Source organism: Nicotiana attenuata, chromosome 10, assembly GCF_001879085.1.
Source record: "Nicotiana attenuata strain UT chromosome 10, NIATTr2, whole genome shotgun sequence".
Lineage (NCBI taxonomy): Eukaryota > Viridiplantae > Streptophyta > Magnoliopsida > Solanales > Solanaceae > Nicotiana > Nicotiana attenuata.
In genome coordinates, this window is record NC_031998.1 from 5,904,050 (window position 1) to 5,914,931 (window position 10,882).

Here is a 10,882-nt window from a genome sequence, read left to right on the forward strand (position 1 = left end):
AAGACTAAGTCAATTTCTTTTTCCATTTTTTTTTCTTTATTTAATTAATTAAAAACATAAATTAAATTCCTAAATTAATTCAAATTGTAAAATTAAACTGATTATTTAACTATAAAGTTTATAAAAATTAATTGATCCTAAATTTAAAGAGAAAAATTAATAATCCAAAATTTTAAGCTAAGAATGTAAAAATAGGTCATTTTTGTGATTTTTATTTTTTAATAAAGCAACTAACTAATTAATTAATCCTAAAATGTGAACAAAATCTAAATGCAATGCATGGTATTTTTTGATTTTTTAATGGAAATTAAATATGCACAATAATGCAAATAATTAACAAAATTCTACGAAAATTCCTATAAATTGCAAAAAATTGGGAAAATTATTTTCTGATATTTTATGGGAGTAATTCATATCGGGTAAAAATCACGTGCTCACAGCTGCCCCTCTTTGCTCGGAAACACGAAGAGTTTCGGGCAAAGATAAAGTGAGCAGATACGAGCGATTTTTGCCGGTTTGAATACTCCGCGGGAAGCATTTTTGAAAGATTTGATCGCACCCTGCTTCCGAGGTTGCCTACATATCCTTGGCTATAAAAGAATCAGGTCAGTGTAGTTCTGGAAGGTCTGGTAGCTGGGACTACCATAAAGCTGTGATTTCACTGTTGCCGCTGCTGCTGCTACTGCTTACTGAACCCCCTTATTACACCATGTCAAAAATAAAAAGAAACTAGACTAAGCTATGAGCTATGAATTACAAAAGATCCTATCTATATCTTCAAACTTGATCTTGTATTTCTTGTTGCCTTGTTATATTGTATTCCCCCCGGCGACATCCTTTTGTTGCTGCCTTGAATTGTGATCTGAGATGTTTTGCCCTTTCTCCAGGTGGCTGCCTGACTGCTGACTACACTTTGAGATGTTTTCCTTTCTCCGAGTGATGCTTGACCGCTGAACTCGAATGTATTCCCTGCTCTCCAGGCGGGTTCCTGATTGCTATATTGAACGGTATTCCTCTGTTCTTCAGGCGGGGTCCTGATTGCTGAAACTTGAAATGTATGCCTCTGTTCTCCAGGCAAGCTCCTGACTTCAATAAAACAAAGAAAATCTCTTGCCCCAGTTTGGTGACTGGGCATCATATTACCAGACATTAATAAGAATTTGAAAGCTAAAACTTGAATTGTAATACCTTTGTTCTCCAGGCTGGCTCCTGACTGCTGAAACTTGAAATGTATACCTCTGTTCTCCAGGCGGGCTCCTGACTGCTGAAACTTGAAATGTGTGCCTCTGTTCTCCAGGCGGGCTCCTGACTGCTTAAACTTGAAACGTATGCCTCTGTTCTCCAGGCGGGCTCCTGACTTCAACAAAATAAACAACAAAGAAAATTTTTTGCCCCAGTTTAGTAACTGGGTACAGCATGTTATCAAATATTAAAAGATTAAAAGCTAAAATTTGAATTGCACTTCCCTTGTTCTCCAGGTGGGGTCCTGACTGCTGAACTTGAAAAGTATTCCCTTGTTCTCCAGGTGGGCTCCTGACTGCTGACGCTTGAAAAGTATTCCCTTGTTCTCCAGGTGGGTCCTGACTGCAACAAAATAAACAAACAAAGAAAATTTTCTGCCCCAGTTTACACTAGGAAGATTTGGGAGTTGTTAGCAAAATATAGATCACCTAAGCTATTGATGCAATGATAAGAGTAAAACTAAAGACTTGATTGGAATGTACGTCTCCTATGAGTAAAACTAAGGACATTTGACTAGCAAATTCATCAGACTAGGACTTCTATCTTAGGAGAAAAATTCATCAGACTAAGATGTTGGTCCTAGGAGAAGATTCATCAGACTAGGTCGATGTTATCTTAGGAGAAAGATTCATCAGACTAAGATTGTGATCCTAGGAGAAGATCCATCAGACTAGGTTTTCTATCTTAGGAGAACGATTCATCAGACTAAGATTTTAGATCCTAGGAGAAAGTTCATCAGACTAGGTCTTCTATCTTAGGAGAAACATTCATCAGACTAAGATTTTGATCCTAGGAGAAAATTCATCAGACTAGGTCCATTTTTGTTATCTTAGGAGAAAGATTCATCAGACTAAGATTTCTATCCTAGGAGAAAGTTCATCAGACTAGGTTTTCTATCTTAGCAGAAAAATTCATCAGACTAAGATTTCTATCCTAGGAGAACATTCATCAGACTAGGTTACTATTTTTGTTATCTTAGGAGAAAGATTCATCAGACTAAGATTTTGATCCTAGGAGAAAGTTCATCAGACTAGGTTTTCTATCTTAGGAGAACAATTCATCAGACTAAGATTTTGATTCCTAGGAGAAAATTCATCAGACTAGGTTGTCTATCTTAGGAGAACAATTCATCAAACTAAGATTTAGATCCTAGGAGAAAATTCATCAGACTAGGTCCCTATGTTATCTTATGAGAAAAGTTCATCAGGCTAAGATTTCTATTTGGAGAAAAATCCATCAGACTAGGACTTTTCATCCTAGGAGGAGAAAATGTGAAAAGCAATGGCAGCATTTTATGCACGCTAACAAGATAGGCAAGGGCGAAGATTTGAGAAACATCCCTTTTGTCGGCTCTCCTCTTCTTCCTTTTCTTTTCTTTCTTTTCTTCTTTTTTCTTATTGTTGAACCAACTTTCTTGCACTGCTTTGTTCCTGTTTCAAACAAAGAAAACTTGTGAGTTTAAAATGTGGTGGTTAGTTTGTGGCCTTGAACTTTGAGGCCGGCTGCTTTTGCATCTGCCAAGATGACTGATTTCCACTCGAAGACCTTGCTTGTTCCCGATATCCTCTACTTGTTGCATTGCATGAACTGGCATCCCCCAACCCTTATGTCTCATATGAATCCCAAAGCACGTCGATTGCTCCCACTTCGCGTACATGATGTTCTTTCTTGACTTAATCATTGGCCTCGGCCTTGAAGTTGTATTGTTCCTTCACTTACCTTGACAATCGATTCTCACTTGGAGACCTTGCTAACCACTTTCCTTAATGCAAAAAATACCTCTGATCCGTTCACCGAGCACCCTCCATCTGATATGTACCAAACTTTTCATGTTTCAATGAAAACACCTTTGATCCATTCACCCCACACCCTTCATTTGTTGCGTTGTTCATGAATTGACAAATACCAAACCCTTGCATTTCACAATGATCCTAAGGCATGTAGATTGTTGCCAACTCAGTGTGCCTGCTGTTTTTCCTGACTTATGACGATTTGATATGCTGGCCAGATCCTGTTTTGTTCAATTGGAAAGCTGGTGGCAGATTTTGAAGTCATTTCTCACTTGTTATGACCGAATTGACTCACGATGAGGAAGTAAGCAAGACAAAAGGAACATAGTAGAGGGACAGTGGAAAGAGATGATTCCTAACAAGAAAACTACAACGTAGAAACCTATCGGATATGGACACCGACTCTGATGACCTTGACATGCATCTGCAGCCTATCCTGTTAAGCAAATCTGATGTTCAGCTCTTGTTGTACCTTTTCGCCGTGAAACTAGGCTTCAATGCTCCGCTTATCCAATTTGAATCACAATCCTTTTTCGACTTATAGTGCCCGAAGGGTTTTCACCATCAAGCCTCTCTAATTTTGGGTCTTTTTTTTTTCAACCCACCATCGCCTTATGGTGCCCATGAAGGTTTTCACCAATAAGACTCTCTCATTTTTGATTGCTCTCAGCCTTCGTCGCCTTGTGGTACCCGTGAGGGCTTTCATTGATAGGGCTCTCTCATTTTTCAATTTCCTTCGTTTGGACCGGAGTGTTGCCCCTGATATGATTCACCTCTGCTCGCTTGACTTGGCATCTCTCGAAGATTGATCAGAAGGTCTTCCTTTGTACCGTAATATGGGCTTTTGGATAGGGTTAGAAAGAAAGGGTATTAAAGACTCAAAACAATTTCATCATGGGTTCAAAATTATAACTTTCGGAATCAGATTTCCCACAACAATCACAACTTCTGTCCCAGTTTCCTTTTTGGGGACTTTTGGGACTTTTATTTCGGTGTGACTGAACCTCAGAGAGAGGCTGCCTACGTACCCTTTCGGGATCAAGTCAAACGTAGTTCAGGAAATAAAACTACGTTCGTTGTTGCGATCTTTCCTTTTCTTCCACTTTTCTTTTCTTTCTTTTCATTTCTTTTCTTTTCCTTTTCTTTTCTTTTGCTTTTCTCTTCTTTTTTCTGTTTTTATTTTCTATGCTTTTTTCTTTGTTTTTCCTTCTTTTCCCCTTCTTTTTCCTTTTCTCTTCCTTTCTCTTTCTTTTCTTTTCTTTTGTTTTCTTTTCTTTTTTCTTTTTCACTATTTTTCTCTTGTTTCTCCACTTTCTTTCCCCGCTCGGGCTTACGAGTTTTATTATTGATTCCGAAAGAGGGGTATATAAGAAAATAACCGAAGCTCAAAGGGGTAACAAAGGATAAAGTGTTTGGATAGCAGAACAAAATGCCTTCGTCATTCCAATCTTCAAAACATGCCAAGTACAAACTACACAATTAAACAAGCTGAGGAAAACATACGTAACATTTTTTGATTGCACCAGAATTACTAACCATATCCACACATTTGCCTTCTGCATTTGTCAATTACCCAGCACCATTTGGACAACAATCTCGGTACCACGAGCGGCCCCTGACAATCGGGCAAACTTGCCTTTGGCTTCAACCTGATGCGGCATGATGCATTTCAATAGTGTTTCTTTATATTTTACCTTCCCCGGTTTCACATGGTTCGGGCTTCAAATGATCTCAAAATGTCCAAATTTATTCTTATTTCCCTCAAGTGTCCCTATCATCTTCAAAATTATTTCATCGCTTCATTGCTAAACTGTCTTTTAAAACCAGGCTGAGAATTATGCGTGCATGTCATGTCACCAGAACCAGCATGAAAAGAATTGTAAAAGGAGAAGAAAACTAAACAAAATGACTAGAAATGGCAGGAAACAGAGAATTGCATTAGACTGACGGTTAAAGAGTTTAAACAACAGAACAAACAAGCAAACCTAGACAGCACTAAACAAGCTACCACGTCTAAACAAACACGGCAAAGTGAAAAGATAGAAGGGTTTGGGTCACAAGACAATATCCGGATTACAACCCTGAAAATAACCCGGACAACAGAAATGACAACAAAATAAACCACCATAACTCCACTCTAGCTAACCAGGAGTTGGAGCGTCTTTCCAATTACCAAGCATGACATCTTAACCACTGAGTTTCGTATCAATATTGCTGGAACCTTCACCAATTTCAACACTATTGACTTCATTCAACAAGTTTCCGAGAGGGTTCTTCAATATTGCTGGAACCTTTTTTTCACTACACCCGGAAGAGTATAATACAAGGAGTTTTTCCAATTAAAGGAGAATCGAAATGGGATTTGTTTTTTAGAAGTTCAGAGTCGCCACTTGGGAGATTTATGGTGTCCCAAGTCACCGGTTCAAATCCCGAATCGAGGAAAAGGATTGACTCTGTATTACAGTCCGCGAACCAGAAATCCGGGTAAGGAATTCTGTTAACCTGGGAGAAGGTGTTAGGCATTCCCGAGTTCCGTGGTTCTAGCACGGTCGCTCAACTGTTATAATTGGCATAATTATCTAATTTTAAAACACTTTTAAACCTATGTGCATCTTTACTTTAAATCGCTTTTAGTTGATTTAGAGGATTATTCCAAGGTTATTTAAAACGTATCGCAAATCACGCTACATGAAATGCACCCGTGATTCACGACACCTTCTATTTAACCCTGTTGCAATTAGAACCGGGTCACATGAAATGCACCCATGGATTTATTGCTAGTTTTAATCACATTCAAAATTAACAAAAAAGAAATTAGCTCTATTGCATACATGCAGGAATCAAAAACTGAACAGTTCGTATGAACGAAATCAAACGTCAACCGAGCTGAATATTCTAATGAAGGCGTGGTACATAGGCCTCTGCAATGGAATCTTTGAATTCCAAACAATTGAAGAATTCCACATAACCTTTGAATGGCTAAAAGTACAGCAGCAAAGTAAATAGGCATGGGCACTGATATTCTAAAGATGAAAATTAGTTGATTCACTCACAAATTGATATACTTATTTGAGTTGAAAACTAAACGTGAGGTTTGTCACCTACTTTACTTAGCATTCAACTANCTGCTCTTCTTTCCTATGATGTCATGCTGCCCCAGTACACAACCAAAAGAATTATCCAGCACGGTCAGATAAAGGATCAAGGGTCTTCCCGGCTCCGACGGGACCAACACAGGTGGACTAGCCAAATACTCCTTAATCTTGTCAAATGCTGCTTGACATTCATCCGTCCATCTGACCGCAGCATCTTTCTTTAGCATCTTGAAGATGGGCTCGCAAGTTGTTGTAAGCTGGGCAATGAACCTGCTGATGTAATTCAACCTGCCAAGCAAACTCATCACCTCTTTTTTGTTCTTCGGCGGCGGTAGCTCCTGAATGGCTTTGATCTTGGACGGGTCTAATTCAATACCGCGCTGACTCACCACGAATCCCAACAACTTCCCAGATGGAACTCCAAACGCACACTTTGCTGGATTAAGTTTGAGGTTGTACCTGCGGAGTCTCTGGAAGAATTTCCTCAAGTCCTGGACATGGTCACATTGTTTCCTCGACTTTATGATTATGTCGTCTACATAGACCTCAATTTCCCGATGTATCATGTCATGGAACATGGTGGTCATCGCCCTCATATAAGTTGCTCCTGCGTTCTTCAACCCAAATGGCATGACTCTATAACAATACGTTCCCCAGGACGTGATGAATGCCGTCTTTTCCGCATCCTCCTCATCCATCAAAATCTAGTGATAGCCCGCATAGCAATCCACGAAGGAACCAATCTCATGTTTGGCACAATTGTCAATCAATATGTGGATGTTTGGTAATGGGAAGTTGTCTTTCGGACTTGCCTTATTGAGGTCACGGTAATCTACGCACACTCTGGTCTTTCCATCCTTCTTTGGCACAGGCACAACATTGGCTAACCAGGTGGGATACCGCGAGACCCTGATGACCTTTGCCTCAAACTGTTTGGTGACCTCTTCTTTGATTTTCACACTAATGTCTGTTTTGAATTTCCTTAGCTTCTGCTTGACAGGAGGGCATGCTGGGTCAGTGGGCAATTTGTGGACCACCAAATCAGTGCTTAGACCTGGCATGTCGTCATACGACCATGCAAAAACATCTTTATACTCAAAAAGTGCTTCAATTATCTCTTCCCTGAGCTGAGGTTCCAAATGGACACTTATTTTCGTTTCTCGCACATTTTCCTGATCCCCTAAATTGATTGCCTCTGTGTCATTCAGATTAGGTTTGGGTTTTTCTTCAAAGTGGCTTAATTCTTTACTGATTTCCTCAAAAGCTTCCTTATCATCATATTCTATTTCGTCATCACACTCGATTTCTTGTATTATTATGTCTGAGTTAGATTGGCTTTTAAGACTGGGCTGAAGACTCCTCATGCATGACACATCACTGAAACCAGCATAAAAGGGACTGTACAAGAAATTTAAGAAAGACAAAAAATGAAAACTATTAGGAATGAAAAAGAGGGAAATTGCATTTCATTAATATTTAAGATAACAAGGTTTAACTCATCCAAACGGACGGAACATAGCATCCGAATTACAACCTTGGAAATAATTCAGATTAAACTGAAAGGAAATCAAAACTAACTACCAAGACTCCCTCCGAGTAGGAAGGGGAGTTGCTTCCTAATTGTTAAGCTTTGCCTGGGGCCCCACGAACTGAACATCTGCCTTACTTGGACCTTCTCCGGCGTCCAACACATTCACCTCATAAAACAGCTTTTCAAACCTCTCAATCAGCTCATTGTCGGGATCAACCACACCATTGGGCATTGCTGTTGCTAGGCGCTTCTTAGTACCAGGCCTGACGAAGGAACGGGAAAGGCGGGGAATGGGTTTTGGAAGGGTCCATGCTTTCTTTTTCATCTTTCTAGCTCGCCTTATGTCAGCAGCAGTGGGCTTGAAACCCAAACCAAAAGTATCCAGGTTTGCAGGAAGGGATACGGGCTGTACGATGCCTTGTAAAGAAGCACCTAAGCCTTTTCCAGGTACAAATCCGTTCTTCAGCATTTCCGACGCAACCATGACGGATGCAGCAGCTACCTTTGGCACAGGAATACACTTCCCTTCCGGGATCTTTTCAACTGTTACCGTATCAAAGACTTGATAAACCCATGGGCTTTGTCATCCTCAGCTTCTATGAAAGGCACAATGGCATCACCCAGAGTACACGAACTATCTTCCCCATGCACCACAATCTCTTGCCTGTCCCACTCGAATTTAACCATCTGGTGCAAGGTAGATGGCACTGCCTTTGCTGCATGGATCCAGGGTCGGCCTAACAAGAGATTGTAAGAGACAGCCACATCAAGCACCTGGAACTCCATAGTGAATTCAACCGGACCTATTGTCAGTTCCAACACTATATCCCCTACTGTGTCCTTGCCTCCTCCATCAAATCCTCGCACGCAAATACTATTCTTGTGAATTCTCTCACTGTCCACCTTTAATTTTTCCAGGGTGGAGAGAGGGCAAATGTTTGCACTGCATCCGTTATCAACTAGCACCCGGGTGACCATAGAGTCTTCACATTCCACCGTGAGGTAGAGTGCTCTATTATGCTCAGTGCCTTCCAAAGGCAGCTCATAATCAGAAAATGTAACCCTGTTGACCTCGAAAACTTTGTTTGCTATTTTCTCTAAGTGGTTCACAGAAATCTTATCGGGAACATGGGCCTCATTCAAAATTTTCATCAATGCCTGGTGGTGCTCATCTGAGTGGATCAGTAATGATAGCAAAGAGATTTGTGCCGGGGTCTTTCTCAATTGTTCTACAATGGAATAATCTTGTGCCTTTATCTTCTTCAAGAATTCTTCTGCCTCTTCTTCAGTTACAGCTTTCTTTACTGATACTGGATTGTCTTTGGTGAGTTTGGCCTTTCTCAGCTCGTCAGGAGCAAAGCATCTCCTCGAGCGAGTCAGTCCATGGGTTTCACAAACTTCTTCCTTAACTTCCTTTCCTTGATACATCACTGTCACTCGGCTGTAATTCCATGGGACGGCCTTTTCACTGATTACTGGTAGCTGAGTCACTGGCTTGATGACAACCGGCTCTGTGCGAGCCCCTTTTACAATCACAGTGGGCTTGACAGCTGCCCCCGACACTACCACTTTAACTGGTTCTTGTTTTTCTGCAACACTGCTCAAAAGCTCTTTCTTCATCACTACAACTGGTTTGCTAACTGTTTCTCCTGCCTTGATCAATGCCCCCTCCTTTGCTAGTTTCTCCTTTGATCTATCTTCACTAGCCCTGATCATCATTATGGTTTGTGACGGCTTCTTATGCTCTCCCTTTTGGACTAGCTCGATCATGTGGGTCTCGTGATGAGTTGGTAATGGATTTTGGGTGATGCTAGGCGCTTCTGGGGCTTGCACTTCAATTCGGCGGGTATCAATGAGCTCTTGGATGGCCGTTTTCAAGTGCCAACATTTTTCTGTGTCGTGTCCCGGCGCACCTGAGCAATATTCACAACTCACAGAGTGGTCCAGATTCCTTGGGAGAGGATTTGGCAATTTGGGTTCAATCGGATTCAGCATGCCCAACTGTCTCAATCTGTTGTACAAGCTAGTGTAAGATTCACCCAAGGGAGTGAAAGTCTTCTTCTTTTGCAACCTATCATTCTTAAATGCAGGATTGGGTCGAAAACTGGTTCCGGCGGGATTTCTGTTGGTTCTTGGGGTGGGTAGGTGTTTTGAGATGAGTAAGTATTTTGTGGGGTAGGTGTGCGCCATTGTGCGTGGGTAGGAGGTTGGGGGTATGTTTGGGCATGGTGGACAGAGAAATTGGGGACAGGAGGTGGGTAATAGTGTTGTGGTGGGCCATATGGGGTGTGGGGGTAGGCTTGGGGGTGAGGGCGAGGTTGGTGATAATATGGTGATGGACCTCTGGACCAAGCTCTCGATTCCACTACTGCAACCTCTTCTTTCTTCTTCTTTCCCAATACTACTCCGGTGCCGCTCTGAATAGCCTGAGTAGTTTCTTTGATTGCTGAATAGCTCATAATCTTGTTAGACTTGAGACCCTCTTCCACCATACTTCCCATTTTCACGACCTCGTTGAAAGTTTTTCCCACTGCTGACACCAGATGACCGTAATAGGTAGGCTCCAAAGCCTGAAGGAAATAATCAACCATCTCGTTCTCTTTCATTGGAGGATTGACTCTTGCCGCCTGCTCTCTCCACCGAAAACCGTACTCTCTGAAGCTTTCTCCGGGCTTCTTCTCAATTTTAGTTAGTGACAGACGGTCCGGGACAATTTCGAGATTGTACTGACAATGACACGCAAATGCTTGAGCCAGGTCGTCCCAAGTGTACCATCGGGCATGGTCCTGTCGTGTGTACCACTCCAACGCTGCTCTACTTAGACTTTGACTAAAGTAAGCCATCAATAACTCGTCCCTTCCTCCCGCTCCTCTCATCTTGCTACAGAATCCCCTTAAGTGGGCCACCGGATCACCATGTCCATCATATAAGTCAAACTTGGGTAACTTAAATCCTGCTGGCAACTGGACATCAGGAAACAGGCACAGGTCCTTGTAGGCTACACTCACTTGTCCTCCAAGCCCCTGCATATTTCGGAATGACTGTTCTAAGCTCTTAACCTTCCGTATCATTTCCTCTTGCTCAGGGTTTTTGGGAGGCTTTTCTTCTTCAGCTGAGAGATCAAGGCGGGGAGTGTAAGGGCATGGCTCTGGTGGTTTGAAAGTGGCTTCGGGTGGGTAATACTGGTTATCATGGGTTTGGAACAAAGGTTCGCTAGAAGACCT